The sequence below is a fragment of the Dreissena polymorpha genome, chromosome 8 (genome assembly GCF_020536995.1).
Source record: "Dreissena polymorpha isolate Duluth1 chromosome 8, UMN_Dpol_1.0, whole genome shotgun sequence".
Classification (NCBI taxonomy): domain Eukaryota; kingdom Metazoa; phylum Mollusca; class Bivalvia; order Myida; family Dreissenidae; genus Dreissena; species Dreissena polymorpha.
Genome location: NC_068362.1, coordinates 42,280,173 through 42,302,818, shown reverse-complemented (window position 1 = coordinate 42,302,818; position 22,646 = coordinate 42,280,173). Strand labels below are relative to the sequence as shown.

General features: G+C 35.7%; 1 long non-coding RNA gene across 1 annotated transcript; it reads right to left on the bottom strand.

Annotated features, from left to right (window-relative positions):
* Positions 1 to 5,952: 5,952 nt before the first annotated feature.
* LOC127841721 (uncharacterized) lies at positions 5,953 to 9,168 on the bottom strand. The gene is made up of 3 exons (XR_008031285.1): positions 8,507 to 9,168; positions 7,925 to 8,025; positions 5,953 to 7,416 (listed from the first exon to the last, which is right to left on the bottom strand). It is a non-coding gene; the product is annotated as an uncharacterized LOC127841721 (long non-coding RNA).
* Between the last annotated feature and the right edge of the window lie 13,478 nt (positions 9,169 to 22,646).

The following is a 22,646-nucleotide window of genomic DNA, read 5'->3' as shown; positions in this document are numbered from 1 at the left end:
AGGGATATAGAGTTTTATCTTTGTCTGTCGGACTCTGTCCATCCATCTATCATTCCCTCCGTCCATGTGTCACGAACCTTTTAGTGATTGTGGTGGATATCAATTCAAGGCATTTACTTTTTATCCCCCGCCAAAGGCGAATGGATACAGTTTTTGGCATTATTCATCCACCCATCAGTCAGTCTGCCTGTCAGTATGTCGGTCACACGGTCAATAACTGTTTTGTTATGGTGGAGGATATCAATAAAACAAATGTGCTTGTTTCAAAATGATCTCATTGCATTAAATACCTATCTCGATACGGGTTAACAGTATTCCAATATAGTACATGTATGTACAGTATGGATTTGCTATATTGTTTTGGCCATTGAGATTATAAATCAGTAAATTTTAAAAACAAGAGTGCTGTTTGTAAAACACAATGTTTGCTTCTGTACATTGAAGCTGCACATCAGCTATTATTGTCAAGTCCAAGGCCTGATTCTTAGTCAAAAACCAATATGCCAGAACAAAACTCAAAGTTGATCTGTAAGACTCATGTAGGTAGACTCACACACCCAAAAATATGGTCAGTATCTAAAAGAGATTGAAACGGATTCCAGACAGACAAACGAACTGACAGATAAACAGTGAGACTGCCATATGCCACCCTACTGAAGGCATAACAAGAGGCCCATTAGGGCCTGAATAGCTCTACTGCTATAAACACTGTATAAGTTTGGAAAGAATAAGATGGAAACTGTGTACTTAATCGCGCAAACTCAACAAGGAGAATTTTCTCAAATTCAAGGGGAGATTATTGTGTACTTACTTCTCCGATACTGCTCATATTTAATAGGGTTCAAGTCCTCATTGATATTAAGATACTGTGCAAATTTGGAAATAATTGAATGAAAACTGTGGAATTAATTGCGTAAACAAGCGGGATTTCAAAATTTTCCATATTCAAGGGGAAGTCCTTCTGGACTTATTGCTTCGATATTGCTCTTTAAAAAAAGGGCTGTTTGTAAAACATGCCCCATATGGACTGTCAGTTGTAGTGGCAGCATTGTGTGAATAAGTTTTGTGTCACTGTGACCTTGACTTTTGACCTAGTGACCTGAAAATCATTAGGGGTCATCTGACAGTCATGATCAATGTATCTATGAAGTTTCATGATTCTAGGTGTAAGCATTCTTGAGTTATAATCCGGAAACCATTTTACTGTTTAGAGTCACTGTGACTTTGACCTTTGATCTAGTGACCTGAAAATCAATAGTCTGTCAGTCATGATCAATGTACCTATGAAGTTTCATGATCCTAGGCATAAGCATTCTTGAGTTATCATCCGGAAACCATTTTACAATTTCGAGTCACTGTGACCTTGACCTTTGACCTAGTGACCTGAAAATCAATAGGGGTCATTTGCAAGTCATGATCAATGTACTTATGAAGTTTCATGAACCTAGGTGTAAGCATTCTTGAGCTATAATCTAGCAACCATTTTACTATTTCGAGACACTATGACATTGACCTTTGACCTCGTGACCTGAAAATAAATAGGGTCATCTGCCAGTCATGATCAATGTACCTATGAAGTTTCATGATCCTAGGCCTAAGCGTTATTGAGTTATCATCCGGAAACCATTTTACTATTTTGAGTCACTTTGAACTTGACCTTTTACCTAGTGACCTGAAAATTAATAGGGGTCATCTGCCAGTCATGATCAATGTATCTATGAAGTTTCATGATCCTATAAGTAAGCATTCTTGAGTTATCATCCGTAAACCTTTTTACTATTTCAAGTCACTGTGACCTTGAACTTTGACCTAGTGACCTGAAAATCAATAGGTGTCATCTGCCTGTCATGAGCAATGTACCTATGAAGTTTCATGATCCTAGGCCTAAGCATTCTTGAGTTATCATCCGGAAACCATTTTACTATTTTGAGTCACTGTGACATTGACCTTTGACCTAGTGACCTGAAAATTAATACATCAGGTGGAAGGACCGACCTACCGACGGACCGACCGACCGACATGTGCAAAACAATATACCCCCTCTTCTTCGAAGGGGGGCATAAAAATACAACTTGTTATGCGTACTATGTAAAGTAACATAATTCATTGGTAAATCTTACACTTTTTTTATTGAAGTTTTGCACACAATTTTTGTATGTAAACAAAATGCATTATTGATTAAATTTCTCAATGAAGCTCTATGGGTTGAAACTAAGATAACACTAGTTCTGGCGACCATAACTTTAAATGTCGCTTTTTATGATTTTTGTCAGGCGCGACTTTATAGTTATGGACCAACCCCATTAGGAAAGTCAACCAGAAATTCTCGAAAAGTTGACAGTTAACAAAGACCGGTCCAAAACAGCTTTTAAATGCAGTTATTGGCCCAAATTGACCACTTGATCGGAAAGATTGACATTTTTCACATTTAACTGATATAATCTTTCACAAAATACTATCTTAAACATTTGAAATTTATCATTTCTACTCTTACATATCGAGGAAAACAGCGATGTGACAGACTTTCTTGAAATGCGAATCTCTTGAGATTTCACGGTCATATGACGTTATTTCTATTTTTAGTAACATACCATATGCTCAAGTGTTTTCAAATTCAGAATGATATTTCCCGGTATTTTAGATTATTCTGGCTTGTTTTGTAAACAAATTGTAGTGTAAATACAAACTCAAGGTAAATATTTAAAACTACCTAATTCACAGTGATATCAGTCTTATAATCCACAAGACGTAAGTTGTTAATCACAAATAATAGATTTCAGAAAACGAAAGTAATGTTTACAATTTCAGCCAAAAATGTCAAGGTGGATCCGAAAGTATCGGAATGAAAACTCATCACGTGACAAAGTGAAAATGGCGTCAAAATTGTGAATTTCCTACTGATGAGAGTTATTAGCTCATCTATTTTTTGAAAAAAAATTATGAGCTATTGTCATCACCTTGGCGTCGGCGTCGGCGTCCGGTTAAGTTTTGCGTTTAGGTCCACTTTTCTCAGAAAGTATCAATGCTATTGCATTCAAACTTGGTACACTTACTTACTATCATGAGGGAACTGGGAAGGCAAAGTTAGATAACTCTGGCGTGCATTTTGACAGAATTATGTGCCCTTTTTATACTTAGAAAATTGAAAATTTTGGTTAAGTTTTGCGTTTAGGTCCACTTTTCTCAGAAAGTATCAATGCTATTGCATTCAAACTTGGTACACTTACTTACTATCATGAGGGGACTGGGCAGGCAAAGTTAGATAACTCTGGCGTGCATTTTGACAGAATTATGTGCCCTTTTTAGTCTTAGAAAATTGAAAATTTTGGTTAAGTTTTGTGTTTAGGTACATTTTATTCCTTAAGTATCAAAGCTATTGCTTTCATACTTGCAACACTTACTAACTATCATAAGGGGACTGTGCAGGCAAAGTAATGTAACTCTGACTGGCATTTTGACAGAATTATGTGCCCTTTTTATACTTAGAAAATAGAAAATTTGGTTAAGTTTTGTGTTTAGGTCCACTTTATTCCTACAGTATCAAAGCTGTTGCTTTCATACTTGCAACACTTATTAACTATCATAAGGGGACCGTGCAGGCAAAGTTATGTAACTCTGACTGGCATTTGGACGGAATTATGGGCCCTTTATACTTAGAAAATTTAAAATTTGGTTAAGATTTGTGTTTTGGTCCACTTTACCCCTAAAGTATCATAGATATTGCTTTCATACTTGGAACACTCACAAACTATCATAAGGGTACAGTAAAAGGACAAGTTGCATAACTCTGGTTGTCATTGTTACGGAATTATGGCCCTTTTTTGACTTAGTAACTTTGAATATATGGTTAAATTTTGTGTTTCGATCCTCTTTACTTCTTAAGTATCAAGGATATTGCTTTCAAACTTCAAATACTTTCATGCTATCATGAGGTTACTGTACCTGGCAAGTTGAATTTTACCTTGACCTTTGAATGTCCTTGACTCTCAAGGTCAAATTATTAAATTTTGCTAAAATTGCCATAACTTCTTTATTTATGATTAGATTTGATTGATACTTTGACAAAACTACTCTTACCTTACATACCACAATAGACTCCACCCAAACCATGCCCCGTGCCCTACCCCCCCTCCCCCCCCTACCCCCCTCCCCCCCCCTAATTTTTTTTTTTTTTTTTAAGATCATCTCACAAATGACCACCACACCCTCACACTATACCCCCCCCCCACCCCACCCCCCCCCCCCCCCAATTTTTTTTTTTTTTTTTTTTTTTTAAGATCATCTCACAAATTACCACCACACCCTCACACATACCCCCCCCCCCCCCCCAATTTTTATTTAAACAGTTATGTTTGAAATACCGTCCAACCATCGCACCCAAAAAATCCCCCCCCCCCCCCCCCCCCCCCCCGATTTTTTTTTATTTTTTTTTCGCATTTTTTGGAAGATAATGTAATAAATGTCCACAACCCAACACTATACACCCCTCTTCACTCCACCCCTCCCTCCTTTGTGATTGAAAATGAGAGTCCCTTCATCTTTAAAAAGAAAATAGATGAGCGGTCTGCACCCGCAAGGCGGTGCTCTTGTTTTCATCTATTGTACGATGCATTTGAAACATTGGAACCTTAAAATATTCCCAGATGCAGTAATTTATATTCATTCACTAATATATGTAGAAATGTATCCAAGAAAACGAGCTTTCTTTGATTTATAGCATGACATAAATATTTACGACTCTGGTTGACTTTCGATACATGGTTGGCTTAAGCGTATAGATATGCCAATACTATATAAACTGTACGCTGAAGTTTCTTTAGCTAAGTTAACACTTATTCTCAATTTAAAAGTATTTGTAAGCATACAATAAAATACACTATAATTTAAAAATGTTAGTGGAAACAATTATGCTATTGCCCCCCAAGATACAAGGCCCAGGCCCCTTCCCAAAATTCTGAAAGGTACATGGCATTTTTACTGAAACATGACAATGTATAGCTAATTATAACAGAATACAACAAACCAACACAATATCAATCAGTTGAAAAAGACTGATCAAATGTAGTGGCTTTCGGTCAAACCAACCCTAAATGTCAATGCAATGCACAGGTTTAATGGCTGCAATGTACTAAAAGTGCAAAGGGTTGTTAAACAATAATGCGTAAATGACCTTAATCATGTTACAAACCATCAAATATTTTATGTGTGTTTGCTTGTTTAGTTGTATCTGTTATATTAACCACACTAATTGGTCTCTACAGTATACTTCTTAACAATAGAATCTCTCTACATGACAACAAGCTACTCACAATATGTTATACCTCCATCCAAACTAAATGTATTAATCAGAAACTGTTATATTATAAGACAGTGACCTTGAAACAAATGCAATCTCAATCTTGGTTCACACTATAAGCTAACCACACAATTCCTGTGTTCAAGGGGTTTCTGCTATGTCAAAAGGCCGTAAAACCCAACCGATCCCAAAGCAAACGGACCCGATCCCAAACCGAAATTTAAAAAAAATTATCCCAGAATTATCTTATGACTTATGATTATTAGACTATATCTCAATTTTATTTTTTAAACAACCTACAAAATATATAACCATAATAAATATTATTTTTATCAAAAAATGGCCAGGAAAAGACCTGTTTTGTCAATATAAATTTTGTTGATAACAAAATCCAAAATTGGTCCTTTTTGTCGATAAAAGATTTCCCATATTTGCCTCTAATATCGATTAAAAAATCCCAATTTGACAAGACTCCTTTTCCCAAAATAGCTGGAAAACCCCCTGGTGTAACACATCTTTACTTTAAAACTAAAGCTATATACATGTCATCTGTTGTAAAATTGACCTTGAACAGCCCCATGCAATCCAAAGCTAGGCCTCCATGTTAGCTACCCAAACACTGCATTTGAATGCAGTACCTTTATCCAAACTTAAGGTTATATTACACTAATTCCGATTCCCATAGGGTCCCATTATAAAACTGACAACTTTCACAGCATTTTTCTTGCCTTTCCGACGTATCAATTTTTCCGAACCTGGTATCATTTTAAAGATGGATCTGTCATCTTCCAATAATTGCAATCAAAAACATACCGTCTCGCAACTTCTAAGAAAGTAAATCGCTGTCGAATGAACCCACCGTAGAAAAACGTGTTTCGGAATCCTAATTTCGACAAAAGCCCCACACAATAGAAAACACACCCTCAAAAGTTCATCTTTTAAGTTAGCTTCCAATCCAAGGCATCAAAGTACTCCAGACACATACAGGATATTACAAATAACCACAAAAGTCATGTCTCACATTGTTAAATGGCTTATATTCAAGAAGAGAAAAGGAACTCTTTACAAATAGGCACTACTTTCGAATGGACCACGGAGGGATACACAATGATTTAGTGTAATGTAACCTTTAAGGGAACTCAACTTTGTCCTATCTTTTTCAAACTTTCTCCACATGAGATTTCAACTATTTCCACAATGAATATGCAATTTCAGTGCATTCGGATGGGGGTAAAGGCCTTAAAATGGCCATTTAAAGCGGTGACTAAATTGGCCGCAGTCAAGTCGGAATGCATGATTTTTAGTCTAAGTGACGACAGCTGATTTTTCGTCTCCAATTATTGTTACGCGTAACTTTCATGGCAAAAACTGGTATCATTGCATGCGAAATTCACCAATATATCAGCAAAAAGCCCAAATAAATGTATTGATTGTGAATCAGTGTACTTTTCTTGATGAAATAGGAGACTTTTTTTAAATTTTAAGCACTTTTTTCAATAAAAAACTCACTGACAGCATATAAAATCATGTTTTTTAAGAAAATTATTATTAAAAGCTTCACTTACAATCTAAACATACACATTGCAATTACAAAAATTAATGCTATTATGATGAGAGGCATAATTTTCAGCTTTCAAGCTGATACAAGCCGGCTACCCAAAATTAACACTTAAAAAGGCGCAAATCGCTCCTTCAACAGCTTACGACACAAAGTGACACTTAATGCGCATTCAGATAGTCTCTCTCATATAAATAAGTCCTGTTAGCGACATTTTATTAAGTATTCTCTTTAAAATCCAGTGTTGAAAGCGTAAGTTTTGCAAAAATGTCCACAGTCACCATGCAAAAAAGCATGTTTGCTAAGGAATTCCTACGCGAGTGGCCACACTAATGTCGTGGCAGGAAAGTCATTTGGGTGTGATTCCTCTGTAGTTCAGTGAACATTCATTCCACTACCTGGGGATGACTATCAGGATCAATTTTCCCAGCTTGGTGTAGTGTTGACCTTTCAGGATGTTGATGGATCGTCCACAAGCGCTGCACCACTGCGGCCTCTGTTCAGGACACAGAGTCGGATTGAGGTGTACACAAACCCGCAGTCAGGCAAGGATCATCCAGACCTTTAATAAAATAAAATGTTTAGGCCCCTGAAACTGGCAATTATGTTCAACACTGAGATAAGGATACACATAGAGGAGACATCATGCCATGGCTTTCTCATTATTGACACGGCAAACTCGAGCAGCCGGGGACTTGGCTCTAAACAAAAACAGGTATGCTCCATCAATGTGAGCAAGATGGCATGTCAGAGTTAAAAAGGGGCAAACAAACATACAAAAGAGATATGTAGGAAATTAGAAATTAAATGCCAGAAGTAATTTTAAGTATTGTTTTTCTGTCTGCAAGGGTTGCTGTGGAAAATAGTGCTTAACGCATAGTTTGGCCTGTAGGGGTTCTGCTAGCAAGAACAAATCGAAGTCATATCTGACCGCGAACTGTAAGCTTGAGATAACCATATCTGATGAAGTACTGCTTTGAGAATGCATTCTTATTGTACTTGAACCAGATCGCATTGACAGCACAAGGCTTCAGACCCCCCAAAAGTGTGAGGCTTTCAATAGTGCTTACCTGATACCAGACCGCATTTCCCGAGACAGTGACTTTCTCCCGGAACTGCACAGGCTGCATCCGCAGCACAATCCTTAAGCTCAATCATGGTCTGGCTGACTCTGAAATAGTGAAATCTGAATTTACAGATGCTCATTTGTCTAAAGGTTATGAGTTTATTGCCTATCTTATTAAAAGCAAACACAATGACATGCTTAAAAAGACATGTGCATTTCTGAAAAGACATACAGCTGCCCGATACTTGACTAGGAAAAGGCGCTATGGTCTTCACTCTGAAATTCATTACTCTAAGGGCTTAACAGAACAAAAGCCAGATCTTACAGCTAATTGGCCCCACCTACAGCTAAATATGCTTTATAGGTTGAAAATAATGTTATTTGTCTGAAGAACTAGTGCTATTAACTCATCAGCTATGTTGCTCCACTGGCCGCAATTCTGTAAACATAGTGTATATATGGAAATACCTAGTCTACCACCTGCACCGCACCACTACGTCCACTGTAAAAATACACAGCTAAGTTAGTACTTTAACGAACAAACTGAAATTCATGTGTTAATTAAACAATCAGTATGATGACTCACATTGAAATCGTGTCCAGTGCACCAGTCAGAGCAAGACAGCTAGCGGATTGTTGACCATCTACGGCTCAAGGACAAACGGTCAGGCCTACAAACAAAGAGAAAAATGGCATAAATGGGTTGCATGCATGTAATTTTGCATATTTTTCATCTTGCTCTCCACCTGAAACTTCAATCTATGGACATAATAATATTTACATTTAAGATTTGTTGGAAATGTTACCCTTACTTGTCCATACCAGGTCCCCCACCCATCCGGAACCATCTAAAACCACCTAAAACATCCATTTGGACCAAAATATTGACACCTCTCATCTATTTTAGCACCCAAATCATCAAAACATTCATTAAAAATTCATTTTCTACTTGTCTCGCTTGCAGACGAATCCATGTGACCTTGACATTGCAGTAAATGTGCTTTTTAAAGGTTATATTACACTAATTCCGATTCCCATAGGGTCCCATTATAAAACTGACAACTTTCACAGCATTTTTCTTGCCTTTCCGACGTATCAATTTTTCCGAACCTGGTATCATTTTAAAGATGGATCTGTCATCTTCCAATAATTGCAATCAAAAACATACCGTCTCGCAACTTCTAAGAAAGTAAATCGCTGTCGAATGAACCCACCGTAGAAAAACGTGTTTCGGAATCCTAATTTCGACAAAAGCCCCACACAATAGAAAACATACCCTCAAAAGTTCATCTTTTAAGTTAGCTTCCAATCCAAGGCATCAAAGTACTCCAGACACATACAGGATATTACAAATAACCACAAAAGTCATGTCTCACATTGTTAAATGGCTTATATTCAAGAAGAGAAAAGGAACTCTTTACAAATAGGCACTACTTTCGAATGGACCACGGAGGGATACACAATGATTTAGTGTAATGTAACCTTAAGCTATTGAGCTGAATATTTTTTATATATTGCTAGTAACAGTGACCTTGACCTTGACCCAAGCACCCTCAAATACAGCCTTTAGCTTGGTCTCCATTCAAGCTTGATGAATCTGAATATCATCAATAATGGTTAATCATAATAAAGTTATTAAATAAAATAAAAATAAATTAAAGAGCGGACAACTAGGCAAACTTGGGATAAATGAAGTGCTATAATTCAAAAGTACTTCATGCAATTTTGCTGGTTATCAAAGTTGCTGGATATTATATACAAACAAACTTTACCACCACGTTTCTTGCTTGATGACAACTACATGTATAGGAAAGAGTTAAAGGGGCCGTCCAACGTTTTGTTAAATTGACAAAATTAAAAAAAGTTGTTTCAGTTTCGCACATTTTCATTTTTTAGTATATTTTTGCGGAAATAGTAATACTGACCATTTACCATGCTCTTAAATATCCATTATATGCATCTTTTGACGATTTGAAAACCTGAAAATTATAAAGCCTCGTGCGATGCGAAACGATTGAATAAATTGGAAAGTTCTGTTGTTGTCGTTGTATTTTGGGAAACTACAAGGATTGCTTATATAGGTAAACAAAATCTGTCGGAGGACAGCGCGCTAGACTATTCGAGTGCTTGACAGCATAACATAAGCCATCATGGGGAAATTGTTCATATTCAATAATTTATTAGACGATCTTTCAAAAATAAAAAAAGGGAAAAAAAAACAATTTTTTTTTTTTTTGGGGGGGGGGGGGGGGGGGGTAGTGGGGGGGTAGAGGGGGGGGTATAATGTTGGGTGTGGTCATTTATTAGATGATCTTTCAAAATTAAAAAAAGGAAAAAAACAGATTTTTTGGGGGAGGGAGGGTTGGGGCAGGTAATCTGGGTTGGGGCGATGGTATTACTTGGGTGGAATCCATTGTGCTATTCAGGTAAGTGTTGTTTTGTCAAAGTATTAATAAAATCTGATCATCAATAAAGGAGTTATGGCAATGTAACTAAAGTAATATGCATATTATAATGGAAAAAGGGCCATAATTCTTACAAAATATCTGACAGAGTTGTCTGCCTTTGTTTATAGGTTGGGGTCATGTTGATATAGAAGTATGCAAAATATGAAAGCAAAATGTCAAGGGACATTGAAAATATTGGGATAGTACGCAAACTTTAATATTGGCACGCCAACGCAAACGCTAACGCCGACGCCGGGGAGAGTAGGATAGCCACACTATATATATTTCATATATAATTGTCGAGCTAAAAATACATCCGCTCTAAGCATGAGCATGGATGGTCTAGGCGGGAGACTTTTTACTCAAGGACTCCAGGGGTCAGTGGTTCGAGCCCTGTTGAGGGTTACTTTTTTTCCTTTTTTTAAATTGTATTCTTGTGTTTTTTTTATTGGAGATTTTTATGTCAAATGTTTAAATTTATCAATATAAAGCATTTAATGACATGCTTCAATATACATACCAAAATCTGTCGGACGGCTCCTTGTAAGGGAAATTTTACTATTTTGTTTACAATTGAAATGATGTGCTTAATGGGATTTGACTGCTTATCAAACTTAGCCAATATATTTCAAACATTAACATCATTACCGCCAATATATTACAACCAGTTTTAGCAAGTTGCATGATGATCTGATTTAAACTTTTTGAAGTACATGTATTGAGTTTAAGCACAGCTATAAAGTGTCCATGGATGAAATAAACTGAGGAGCTGCGCCATGAGCGCATGATACGCCCGTCGTTCGCCAATGAAGTAGTAAGGTAATAAATAACCCTTTGAATCATTTTTTTACTTCAGTTTATTTGTATTTGAATACATGGTTTATTTTATAAGTACATGAGCATGGAGCGCCGTCTCCTTGACATTCATACCATATCTTTTTTTGAGTATATGTATGCATTTCTTTAGAGGATATGGAGTTGAAGTAAACCTGTTATAGATATTTTGACCAATAATAAAAGAGAAATGTAGATGGGTAAGTGGTAGTGTACAATCGGAATAGAAAAAAGCTCACCTTGTTCAATTTTTCAGGGATACTAAAAAAAATATAAAAAATATCCATCGAAGGATATTTGAGCTACAGTAGGACATTCAATGAAATCACGAAATTTTGACGAACAAAGTCCCATAACTCTGGAACGACAATTCAGAATTCCGTCAAAAACGAAAGGGGATCAGGGTTTATCAATATTAAGATTGTGTTAAAATTTGAAGAAAATCTGTCAAAGGATATTTGACGTAGCGTACGACATTAACAGACGGACGGACGGACGGCTACGGTAGGACATTCAATGAAATCACGAAATTTTGACGAACAAAGTCCCATAACTCTGGAACGACAATTCAGAATTCCGTCAAAAACGAAAGGGGATCAGGGTTTATCAATATTAAGATTGTGTTGAAATTTGAAAAAAGTCCATCGAAGGATATTTGAGCTACAGTAGGACATTCAATGAAATCACGAAATTTTGACGAACAAAGTCCCATAACTCTGGAACGACAATTCAGAATTCCGTCAAAAACGAAAGGGGATCAGGGTTTATCAATATTAAGATTGTGTTAAAATTTGAAGAAAATCTGTCAAAGGTTATTTGACGTAGCGTACGACATTAACAGACGGACGGACGGACGGCTACGGTAGGACATTCAATGAAATCACGAAATTTTGACGAACAAAGTCCCATAACTCTGGAACGACAATTCAGAATTCCGTCAAAAACGAAAGGGGATCAGGGTTTATCAATATTAAGATTGTGTTGAAATTTGAAAAAAATCCATCGAAGGATATTTGAGCTACAGTAGGACATTCAATGAAATCACGAAATTTTGACGAACAAAGTCCCATAACTCTGGAACGACAATTCAGAATTCCGTCAAAAACGAAAGGGGATCAGGGTTTATCAATATTAAGATTGTGTTAAAATTTGAAGAAAATCTGTCAAAGGATATTTGACGTAGCGTACGACATTAACAGACGGACGGACGGACGGACAGACGGACGGACGGACAGACGACGGACGGACGGACAGACGCGGGGTATACCATAATACGTCCCGTCATAGACAGTATGAAACAGTATGAGTGTAAACCACTTTAAAGTATATCAGCTAATATCAGACAATCCCTTATAAGTTTCCTATGTATTCAACGCTCCTGTTTTAATTTTGATAAAAAAACACAAGTTGGACTCCCACATTATTGCTTACAAAAAAGCTTTGACAGGCAACATATGTTTTATAATATTATTTTTAACATAAACCTTTAGTCAACTTTAATTTAAATAACCTTAGGGATGTTCCTCATCAGTTGTTTATATGTGTATGACAGAGACGTTTTATGTTACTGCTCCAGATGTATGTGTTTGTTGTAAAATAATAAAAAGAGCAATGGAAATGTAATGAAAGTGTGACAAATGTACACACACATTTGTATTAACTTACAAAATAAGATCCAGGCCATGCACTTTTGTTACAGGCTAAGAGCACATTAACAATGTAATAAACAGAAAATGCTGCCAGCCCATACACAATTCAACAGTTCATGGAAATGTGTAAGTATTTGTAGAGTATTCAGAATTTGAAAATATGCGAAAGTTATACATCAAATATCTACAGAATCCTCCACAAGATAGATTGCATGCTGAATCAACCAATGGCCATACAGCATCTATCTTTGAAACCTCTGGAAGATAGATTGAATCATTATATAAAAACTACCACTTTCGGTTTGATAACGTTTTTTTTATCAAGTTTTTGGATAAAGCATATTGCCACAAAAGACATACACGCAATTGATATAAATGGTAACATGTATCGTGTTTGCTATGATGTATTAGGTTGATTGAAATCGATGTTATAGACATGCCTGAGCCATTTCTACATGGATTTCGGCTTTACCACGAATAACTTTCAGCTCTAGCTATGTAATTAGAAAAGCTCAAAGCATTCAGAAAGAACTAGGGTTATACAATAAATTATCATCAGCATTTTTCTTGGTAAATTTAACATTCCTGCCAATCAAGGGCTCACGCTGGGCTCAAATTTTAGGGAGAAGTGACTGGACACTGATTTAGGGAGAAGTGAGGAGATTTTAGGGAGAAGTTGAGTGACTCGGACACAAGGGATTGCATAACTTCTCCCTGGACACTGATTTAGGGAGAAGTGAGGAGACTTTAAATAGGAAGAAGTTGAGAGACTCGGACACAAGGGTTTGCATGTAGGGCGTTACAAAACACATATATGTGTATTACATTATTAAAGTATACCAAGTTAGACACAACAGATAAATAACTAAAATTTTACTAGCTCTATATTCAATCCATTTTGATGTAAATATCATATTATACAGACTAAAGTATTTCAAAGATAATATGTATATGAAGCAGTAGATAACATAAGCTTAATAAAACTGTCAGACCAGATAAATATTTATGTTTGAAATATGACATTTAGCATATGCTTTCTTAATAATTATTTGTTATTTTTTATAGTCTTTCCAATTGCAATTTCATGGGAATACATTTCGAAATATGATAAACCACACCGTCCGCATCACCCCATCTGTATTCTTCATTCTATTTCTTCTTTAAAGAACTTTGAAATTAAATTATAATCGACGAAAAATAATGTATTCGAAAACAACAGATCGAAAAATTGTACGCGTTACGCGCATGAAACAAATTGTGCATATCGTTTGACAGAAAAAAAAAAAAAAAACGGTAACCTAGCAAATATATAATTAATATACAATTTAATTGACATATTGCTTTACAAAAGCACAGTTTGTGGGTAATTAACAACTTAATTATCACAATTTAATATCAAACGATAATCGGCAGAAAAGCGTAACATCATCGACATAGATCTAATTATTTAATTATCATCCTTTTGTTAATTCAGATCGAAAGTCGGTAGAAAGGTGTAAAGTGATCAGCTTAGAAATAATTTATTTATTGTTAGGCTCCTTTTTATATATTTATCTTTAAATACGACGTTTGCCATCGGCCGCTATAGTGTTGGCAGACGACAATATCAACTGTGTATTTCCAAGTATACAGTGTCTGCGCATGAATGACCCAATATTATGTGTGAGCGAACTCAATGTTGATTGGCCAGCTACCATGTGACTTGAATGCTGACTTGACCAATATCGATCACCAATAAGATAAGTTCGGAGAATCGGGGGCGGGGTTTACCTCAAATTACCTGTCGCTCAATTGAGACACGCTCCGCGGTGTGAGAGTGTGTATTGGAAAATTGAGTCAGATCTTGACATCAAGAAAACCGGATGTAAACAAATTCCGATAAGAGAGAGACTGGAAGTGGCTTTTTATCTACAATTTCTTAAATTTTAGGCGACGTTTGGCGTAAGAAAGCGACTAAGTCTCTCACATCGCCCCCTAGCGCGAGCCCTGCAATCCCTCTTTTTGTAATATTTACCTCTACCTTTAATCTACATTTACATCACACACATAGGGGTGTTATATTTTAGTATACATGTATTACATGTACTGTAACCACATAGGCTAATTATATATTATTTATATGAAGAAAATTACCACAAATGCCGATAAGAAACATACAAATATTATTTGATACAAATAATGCTACATTCATGTATATAATCAGTCATTATTTTAGGGTCAGATAGCATAGCAAGTCGGTATTCAAAATCAAATAAGATTCTGTGACAGAGTAATGCTATTATTTCTCGTAAGAAAATTATTATAAACAGTCACTTTTTTACAAACTGCCATAAACGAGTCCCGTGACTCGATGGCTTGCAAATGTACGAGTCCAAAAATTGAAAGAACGAGTCCAAACATTTTTTTCTTAAAACATTAAAGTAACCTGTTACAGAAATTTGTACAAGAGCAACACATAACAGGTGCCAACGCTCAGCTGCGAAAGCTTGTCAGAATATTTTTTTTCAGGTCACAGTGCCTGACCTTTGACCTAGTGACCCAAAGTTGGGTGTGGCATGTAGAACTCATCAAGGTTAATCTACATATGAAGTTTCAAAGTTGTAGGTGGAAGAACATTTGTTGTAGAGGCTATGTTAAAGTTTTATATTAGAGGTCACAGCGACCATGACCTTTTACCTAGTGACCCAAAATTGGGTGTGGCATGTAGAACTCATCAAGGTGCATGTACATATGAAGTTTCAAAGTTGTAGGTGGAAGCACTTTGATTTTAGAGCGAATGTAAAGGTTTATGTCAAAGTTTTAGAGGTCACAGTGACCTTGACCTTTGACCTAGTGACCCAAAAATGGGTGTACCGTGTAGAACTCATCAAGGTGCATCTATATATGAAGTTTAAAGTTGTAGGTGGAAGCACTTTGATTTTAGAGCCAATGTTAAGGTTTTAGCACAACACCTACCTCAGACGGTTGACGGTGGAGGGCGGACGACGAGCTGGCTATGACAATACCTCGGGTTTTCTCCGAAAACAGCCGAGCTAAAAAAAAACATTTGCTTTTTCAAAAGTTTCAAGGTTAAATGAAAACATACTTGTATAGGGCCCGTAAGTCTCGTTTACTTTCACTTTCGTTTTTCAACTTCCAGGTACATCGGCTTTATTGTTGAAATGGATTTTTGCTTTGTGTTGGTTGTGCGCTCAGAACTGGGGGAAAAGGATCCTGCAGTATCTTCAGGTCCCACATAAACCCAAAGGAAAAGAAGGAATGGGTTGATACATGCAGGTTTTGTGATTTTATTTACACACTAACATATCCGTTGGTTTACTGCTGACGAGTGTGAAGGCTTTTGGATATGATATTTTTCGGATCGTGAACGCCAACTTTTTTGCTTACATACTTTAAACCTTTAAAGTTGTAGAGTTCGTATTAAGTAACAAGGAGATGTTTTAAATCAAATACGGCAACTTTAAATTAGCTAATTGATTGAAAAAACATGTATCCATTTACAAGAGAACACATATTTTATGACAGGATAATTAATGAAATGATTATATCTAATGAAATGTTTCATATATTTTTTAAAACCTATATTTTATGTGTAAGTAAAACGAAATTAACTCATTATAGATGAGCAGACAGGGATGTCAACAGGAATGACCGGATATGTAGCTGTCATTTGGTAGATGGGAAGAAAGAAAATAGATCAACATTGTTTTGTTTTTTTAAACAAAAATCTACTATGTCAGCTGGACTGTAACCTGTATTAGCATGGAAGATCAACTGTTAATGACACTTATGAAATTACGACTGAATTATAAGGACTTAGATTCGGCAGTTGGATTGAATTCAAGCAGAGCAACTGTTTTGACTTTTATAAAAACATATATTTCTGTGCTTTACCAATCATTGTTAGAAGGTATTTACCTAATGTAGCGATTCCAAGCCAACTCAAATGCAAGGGATCCATGCCGAAGTCATTTGAAGACTTTAATTCTGCTAGAATTGCAATGGATGCTACAGAAATTATAAAGGATAGTCCTTGTAACATGAATCATCAAACGCTTTCTGAAAGCAATTATAAAAGTATACAAACTGTAAAAGCTGTAACATGTGTTGCTACAAATGGTGCATGAAACACGGTATTATGTGAATTTAGAATACTAAATATCAAACTGCGAATGGGCATCATTTTGGTGATTGTCTCAAACAGAACTATTCATTTCATGATCTGTATTTATTTTTGTAATATTTTATTTATACTTCAAGCTTAATAAGCCTTTTTCGATGACTTTTTTCATAAACAGTGATTGTATTTTTATCATTTTAACTGTTTCATTAAAATGTGTCTAGTATTTTTATCATTTTAACTGTTTCTTTAAAAAGTGTCTAGTATTTTTATCAATTTTACTGTTTCTTTAAAATGTGTCTAGTATTTTTATCATTTTAACTGTTTCTTTAAAATGTGTCTAGTATTTTTATCATTTTAAATGTTTCTTTAAAATGTGTCTAGTATTTTTATCATTTTAACTGTTTCTTTAAAATGTGTCTAGTATTTTTATCATTTTAACTGTTTCTTTAAAATGTGTCTAGTAAATACAACATTAAAAATAAATTTTATTATTAAACCGTACTGCATTAAACGGAGAATAAACACATTGTAAAATGATATTACAACTTAAGACCAAACGCCAATCGAGGTATTCACAAATTTATCTTGTTAACAGCTTTATCAATAAGTATATCAAATTTGTATTAGATTTCATTTTACTAGAAATTGGTTAGATTTTTTCTAAATTCTAATCATTTTGACATTCTTTTTCTCCTGTACCTGTATTCAGACTGTTTTGGTGGATACATTTCCGGCATTGTCGCAGTTTTTTTGGGAGATGCAGATTTCGGACACTTGATCCAAGAATACTTTGACACTTTTATTTCCTCTCTTGTATCTGTATCAACAATTAATTTAATTGAAACTTTTAAACAGCTTTAAATTGTAATACATACAAGAAAAACATAATACTTATAGTAATACATGCATTTGCCTCTAGATTCCTTGTGAGGATAATTGTGTTTAGGCAGTGGCTAGTCGTACGGCCCCGTACGGCTAGACACGAGGCTAGCCTTACGGCCCCGAAAGGCTAGTCAAGAGGCTAGCTGTACGGCTCTGTACGTATAGCCTTTCCTATGGAGATTGTCTAGCAGTACGGCTTATAAAGTAGTGTTTATTACAAAGAACTTACAAATGTATTTGTTAGCTGATAAAAGTTTCATGAACAGTAAAACAGATGCTATGTTTTCTCTTAGTCTTAGTAAATGTACACCCTGTTTAAAACATAAATAATAGTACAAATATATCATTTTAGCCATTACCTTAAAAACAAGAGCTTGTCACAGTAGTGCCAAATCCCCGCCGAAATGTGTTTGCTTATACGACAACATTTGTTTTAGAGAGTAGAATAATATTTGTAAAAACAAATAAAGGGAGATAATTCATTATGCTCCGGACAAAAATGTACTTTAAAATTATATAAAAGGGAAGATAATTCAAAAACTAAGGTAGATAGAGTTGTGGTTCTTGGTCACTGCACTTCTCCTAGTTGCCATCTGTTTATATTTCAAGCTTCAAGTAAATCCCTTCAGTAGATTTAGAGTAATGCTCCGGACAAAAATTTACTTTAAAATCATATAAAAGGGGAGATAATTCAAAAACTAAGGTAGATAGAGTTATGGTTCTTGGTCACTGCACTTCTCCTAGTTGCCATCTGTTTATATTCTACGTTTATTGTAAATCCCTTCAATAGATTTGGAGTTATGCTCCAGACAAAGTTTCAGCCGGACGGACAGACGGACAGGACCAATTACTATATCCCCTCCGAATTTTTTTTCGGCGGGGATAATAAAGCAGCAGCTACATGGTGACATGTGGATGATTGTACTGCGCCATTGTCTTCTGGTTCAAGGTAAATCTACGAAAAATAAACAAAAGATTCTGTCAAAGACACCATAACAGAACGTAGACTTTGCGGGGAAACACTTCACATAAACAAAGCATTACAGTATAAAGCAGATAAAATTCAATAGAGATAAATATGAATCATTGCGAAAACGAGTACGATTGACATTTTCTTTAGTATAGTAATTCGGATATAAATCTGCCACTAACCGTTGTACTGACAGCCTGTACGTTGACACGTATAAACCGCAGTTAGTCCATAAAGAACTGCAAAACTATGTCACTTTCAACCACAGCTTCACTCGTCCGGTTTAATTTAACATGTTCTTCAAAGTAGTTAGACCAGTATATTATTGATAATGCCATGCAAAGACCTATCAATATATTAATGGGTCTTTGCGACATGTCGATATTTTTGTTTGTACCCGAAAGTTGGAGATCTCGTGAAATAACGGTGGTCAAATGACGAGACTTACATACCCTATTTATATTTTCAGGTTTAGCATTTGCAATATGTACACTGAATACAAAATAATATAAAACAAATAAGGACATTGAGTGCAATATCAAGATTTTTTATTTGTCCTTTATAGAACGGTATTACAGAAATAATACTTGTTTGTTTCCGTCTATTCTCACTAAGATCGTTTTTTGTATACAGAGTAAACAGTATGACCTATAACTAAAGGTGATACAAACATACCCTGCAATACCTAATTCACAAATATATAAAAACATGTTTTATTGTGACTATAAACTATGTGAAAAGTGATATTTCATTTTAAGATGCTATCCTGCTTTTAATGATATGCAAGGCGCCTACTTGGCTACTGAACACCTGAGAGCAATAAAACGCAAACATAAAATATCCCTCTGAAATAAACCCACCTATCCAAAATGAATTTACATAATTGATGTGGTATGTGATATCAAAAGTATAATTTGACAGATTTGTTAATTGTATCATATTAACACCAACAAATGTTATTTTTTAATTCACCACATGCCATGGCAGTTAAGTTTCTATTCGGCTGAAAAGAGATTATAGCTGATATGGTAACGAAATCTTAATTTTTTATATCATTATTAATGTAAATTTAGTTACCACATGAATATCATGTTTCGTCGTATAATAAATACCCTGCTTTTGAATTTGTTAATTCTATCTATCAATTGAATTGAATAGAATGAAAATGAAATACATAACGAAATATTAAGAAAAAAGCAAGTGTTGATATACAGAGGATTTTAAAACCCCTTTCCATAAATTCCTTAAAACAAGCTTAATGTGCAATAATTAGGTAGAGTAATTTTTACTTTGCATACAGGACTTGAAAACTGAAAAGGAAAATAAACAAACCAGAGCTGAACCAAGGACATCTTTGTGACCTTGACAGTACCACCAACTTTGCTTTAAGACAAACTTGCCCATCAAGCTTTTGATTACTGCCAAGTTAGCATACATGTAAAATTTTAGTAAGTCCATTTTTGCTGGACAACTTTATGCTTTGGAATTAGTCTGATGTTTCTTTATTTCAGCCATGTCTCAAAAGAGTGAATAAAAAGGAATATGATATACATGTACAATAAACTATAACGCTGACAAGTTGACAAGAACACGCTATTATTATGCAAATCACATAAACTCGTTACTCAGCTGAAATTGCATGTTAAAAGGACTTTTTTAAATTAGCAATAACTCATGATATATCTGACATCAAAATATATCATTTCTGCAAACCTGAAAATAATAGGCTGTAATTATAGTTAGGGAGATATGCCTTGTGCGTGACTATTTATAAGTTTTGCCAAGCTGTATGATGCTCAAATATGACAACTGACATCTCAGTGTTACCTTAACCTTTAAGGGACCATGAAAGAGGTTTCTACATGTAACTGTAAAACATATTTGGCAAGTTATTTAAAAAGTGCAGAATTACTATTGAAGTATCAGTTCGGATTGACCTTCGACCTGTAAGTGTGCCCTTGACCTTTAAGTAAGGTAGACAGGTGTTACATGTTAAACACCGTCTCATAATGATGGTCTTTTGTAATTATTAATTTTAAAATTGCATGCTGAATGATGAAGTTACTGTCTGTACACACACACACACACACACACACACACACACACACACACACACACACACACACACACACACACACACACACACACACACACACACACACACACACACACACACACACACACACACACAAGCGTTCTTGAGTTATCATCCGAAAATCATTTTACTATTTCGGGTCACCGTGACCTTGACCTTTGACCTTGTGACCTCAATATCAATAGGGTTCATCTGCGAGTCATGATCAATCTACCTATGAAGTTTCATGATCCTAGGCATATGCGTTCTTGAGTTATCATCCGAAAACCATTTTACTATTTCGGGTCACCGTGACCTTGACCTTTGACCTTGTGACCTCAAAATCAATAGGGGTCATCTGCGAGTCTTGATCAATCTACCCATGAAGTTTTATGATCCTAGGCGTATGCATTCTTGAGTTATCATCCGGAAACCATTTTACTATTTCGGGTCACCGTGACCTTGACCTTTGACCTAGTGACCTCAAAATCAATAGGGGTCATCTGCGAGTCATGATCAATCTACCCATGAAGTTTCATGATCCTAGGCGTATGCATTCTTGAGTTATCATCTGGAAACCATTTTACTATTTCGGGTCACCGTGACCTTGACCTCTGACCTAGTGACCTCAAAATCAATAGGGGTCATCTGCGAGTCATGATCAATCTACCCATGAAGTTTCATGATCCCAGGCGTATGCATTCTTGAGTTATCATCCGGAAACCATTTTACTATTTCGGGTCACCGTGACCTTGACCTTTGACCTAGTGACCTCAAAATCAATAGGGGTCATCTGCAAGTCATGATCAATCTACCCATGAAGTTTCATGATCCTAGGCGTATGCGTTCTTGAGTTATCATCCGACAATCACCTGGTGGACGGACCGACATACCGACCGACCGACCTACCGACCGACCGACCGACCGACATGAGCAAAGCAATATACCCCCTCTTCTTCGAAGGGGGGCATAAAAAAAAATCAATTGGGAAAACAAAAACAGATTTACATTGGGAATGGAGACGATATTCAGACCCACGAGGGCGGAAAAGGCCTGTATAACAACTGATTATAATTTATCCAAAGTCTCTTGTTAAACAAACATTATTATTTAGTGGGAGTCCTTAATTACCAGCTTTTGTCAGCCAACTGCAGTTTTCAAGTCATTTTCTACTGATACCAATAATTTAATGCTTTATATGTCTTTGGAAGTTTCACTTAGAGAAATTAGCATAACAAACAAATACATAATACAAGATAAACGGAGATGGGAATTATAAAATGTTTTGATCTTTTCTCACCAGCAGCCAAGAGCTAACCCTTTCAATAATTAATGCCCTGATATATCCCACTGATAAAGTCAAACCAACCTAGAGCATGTATATAAGATGTAAGTTGTGGTTAAGTATAATGGATATTTAAAATGAGACATTTTAAGGTAGTTTCGTAACTTTAATTATATGCATGGCATCTACCTGGCTACTGAACACCTGAACTAAATCATAAAAAGCAATCATAAATAATATGTAACACCTAAAAAAAACCATTTAGAACAAGATGTGTTTGTGAAACACAATGTCCCCCTATATGATGTTTGACCTTGTAGGATGACCTTGACCTTGTGAAGGATGACCTTGACCTTGACATTTCACCACTCTAAATGTGCAGATCCATGAGATACACATGCATGCCAAATATCAAGTTGCTATCTTCAATATTGCAAAAGTATTCATAAAATAAGCGATTTA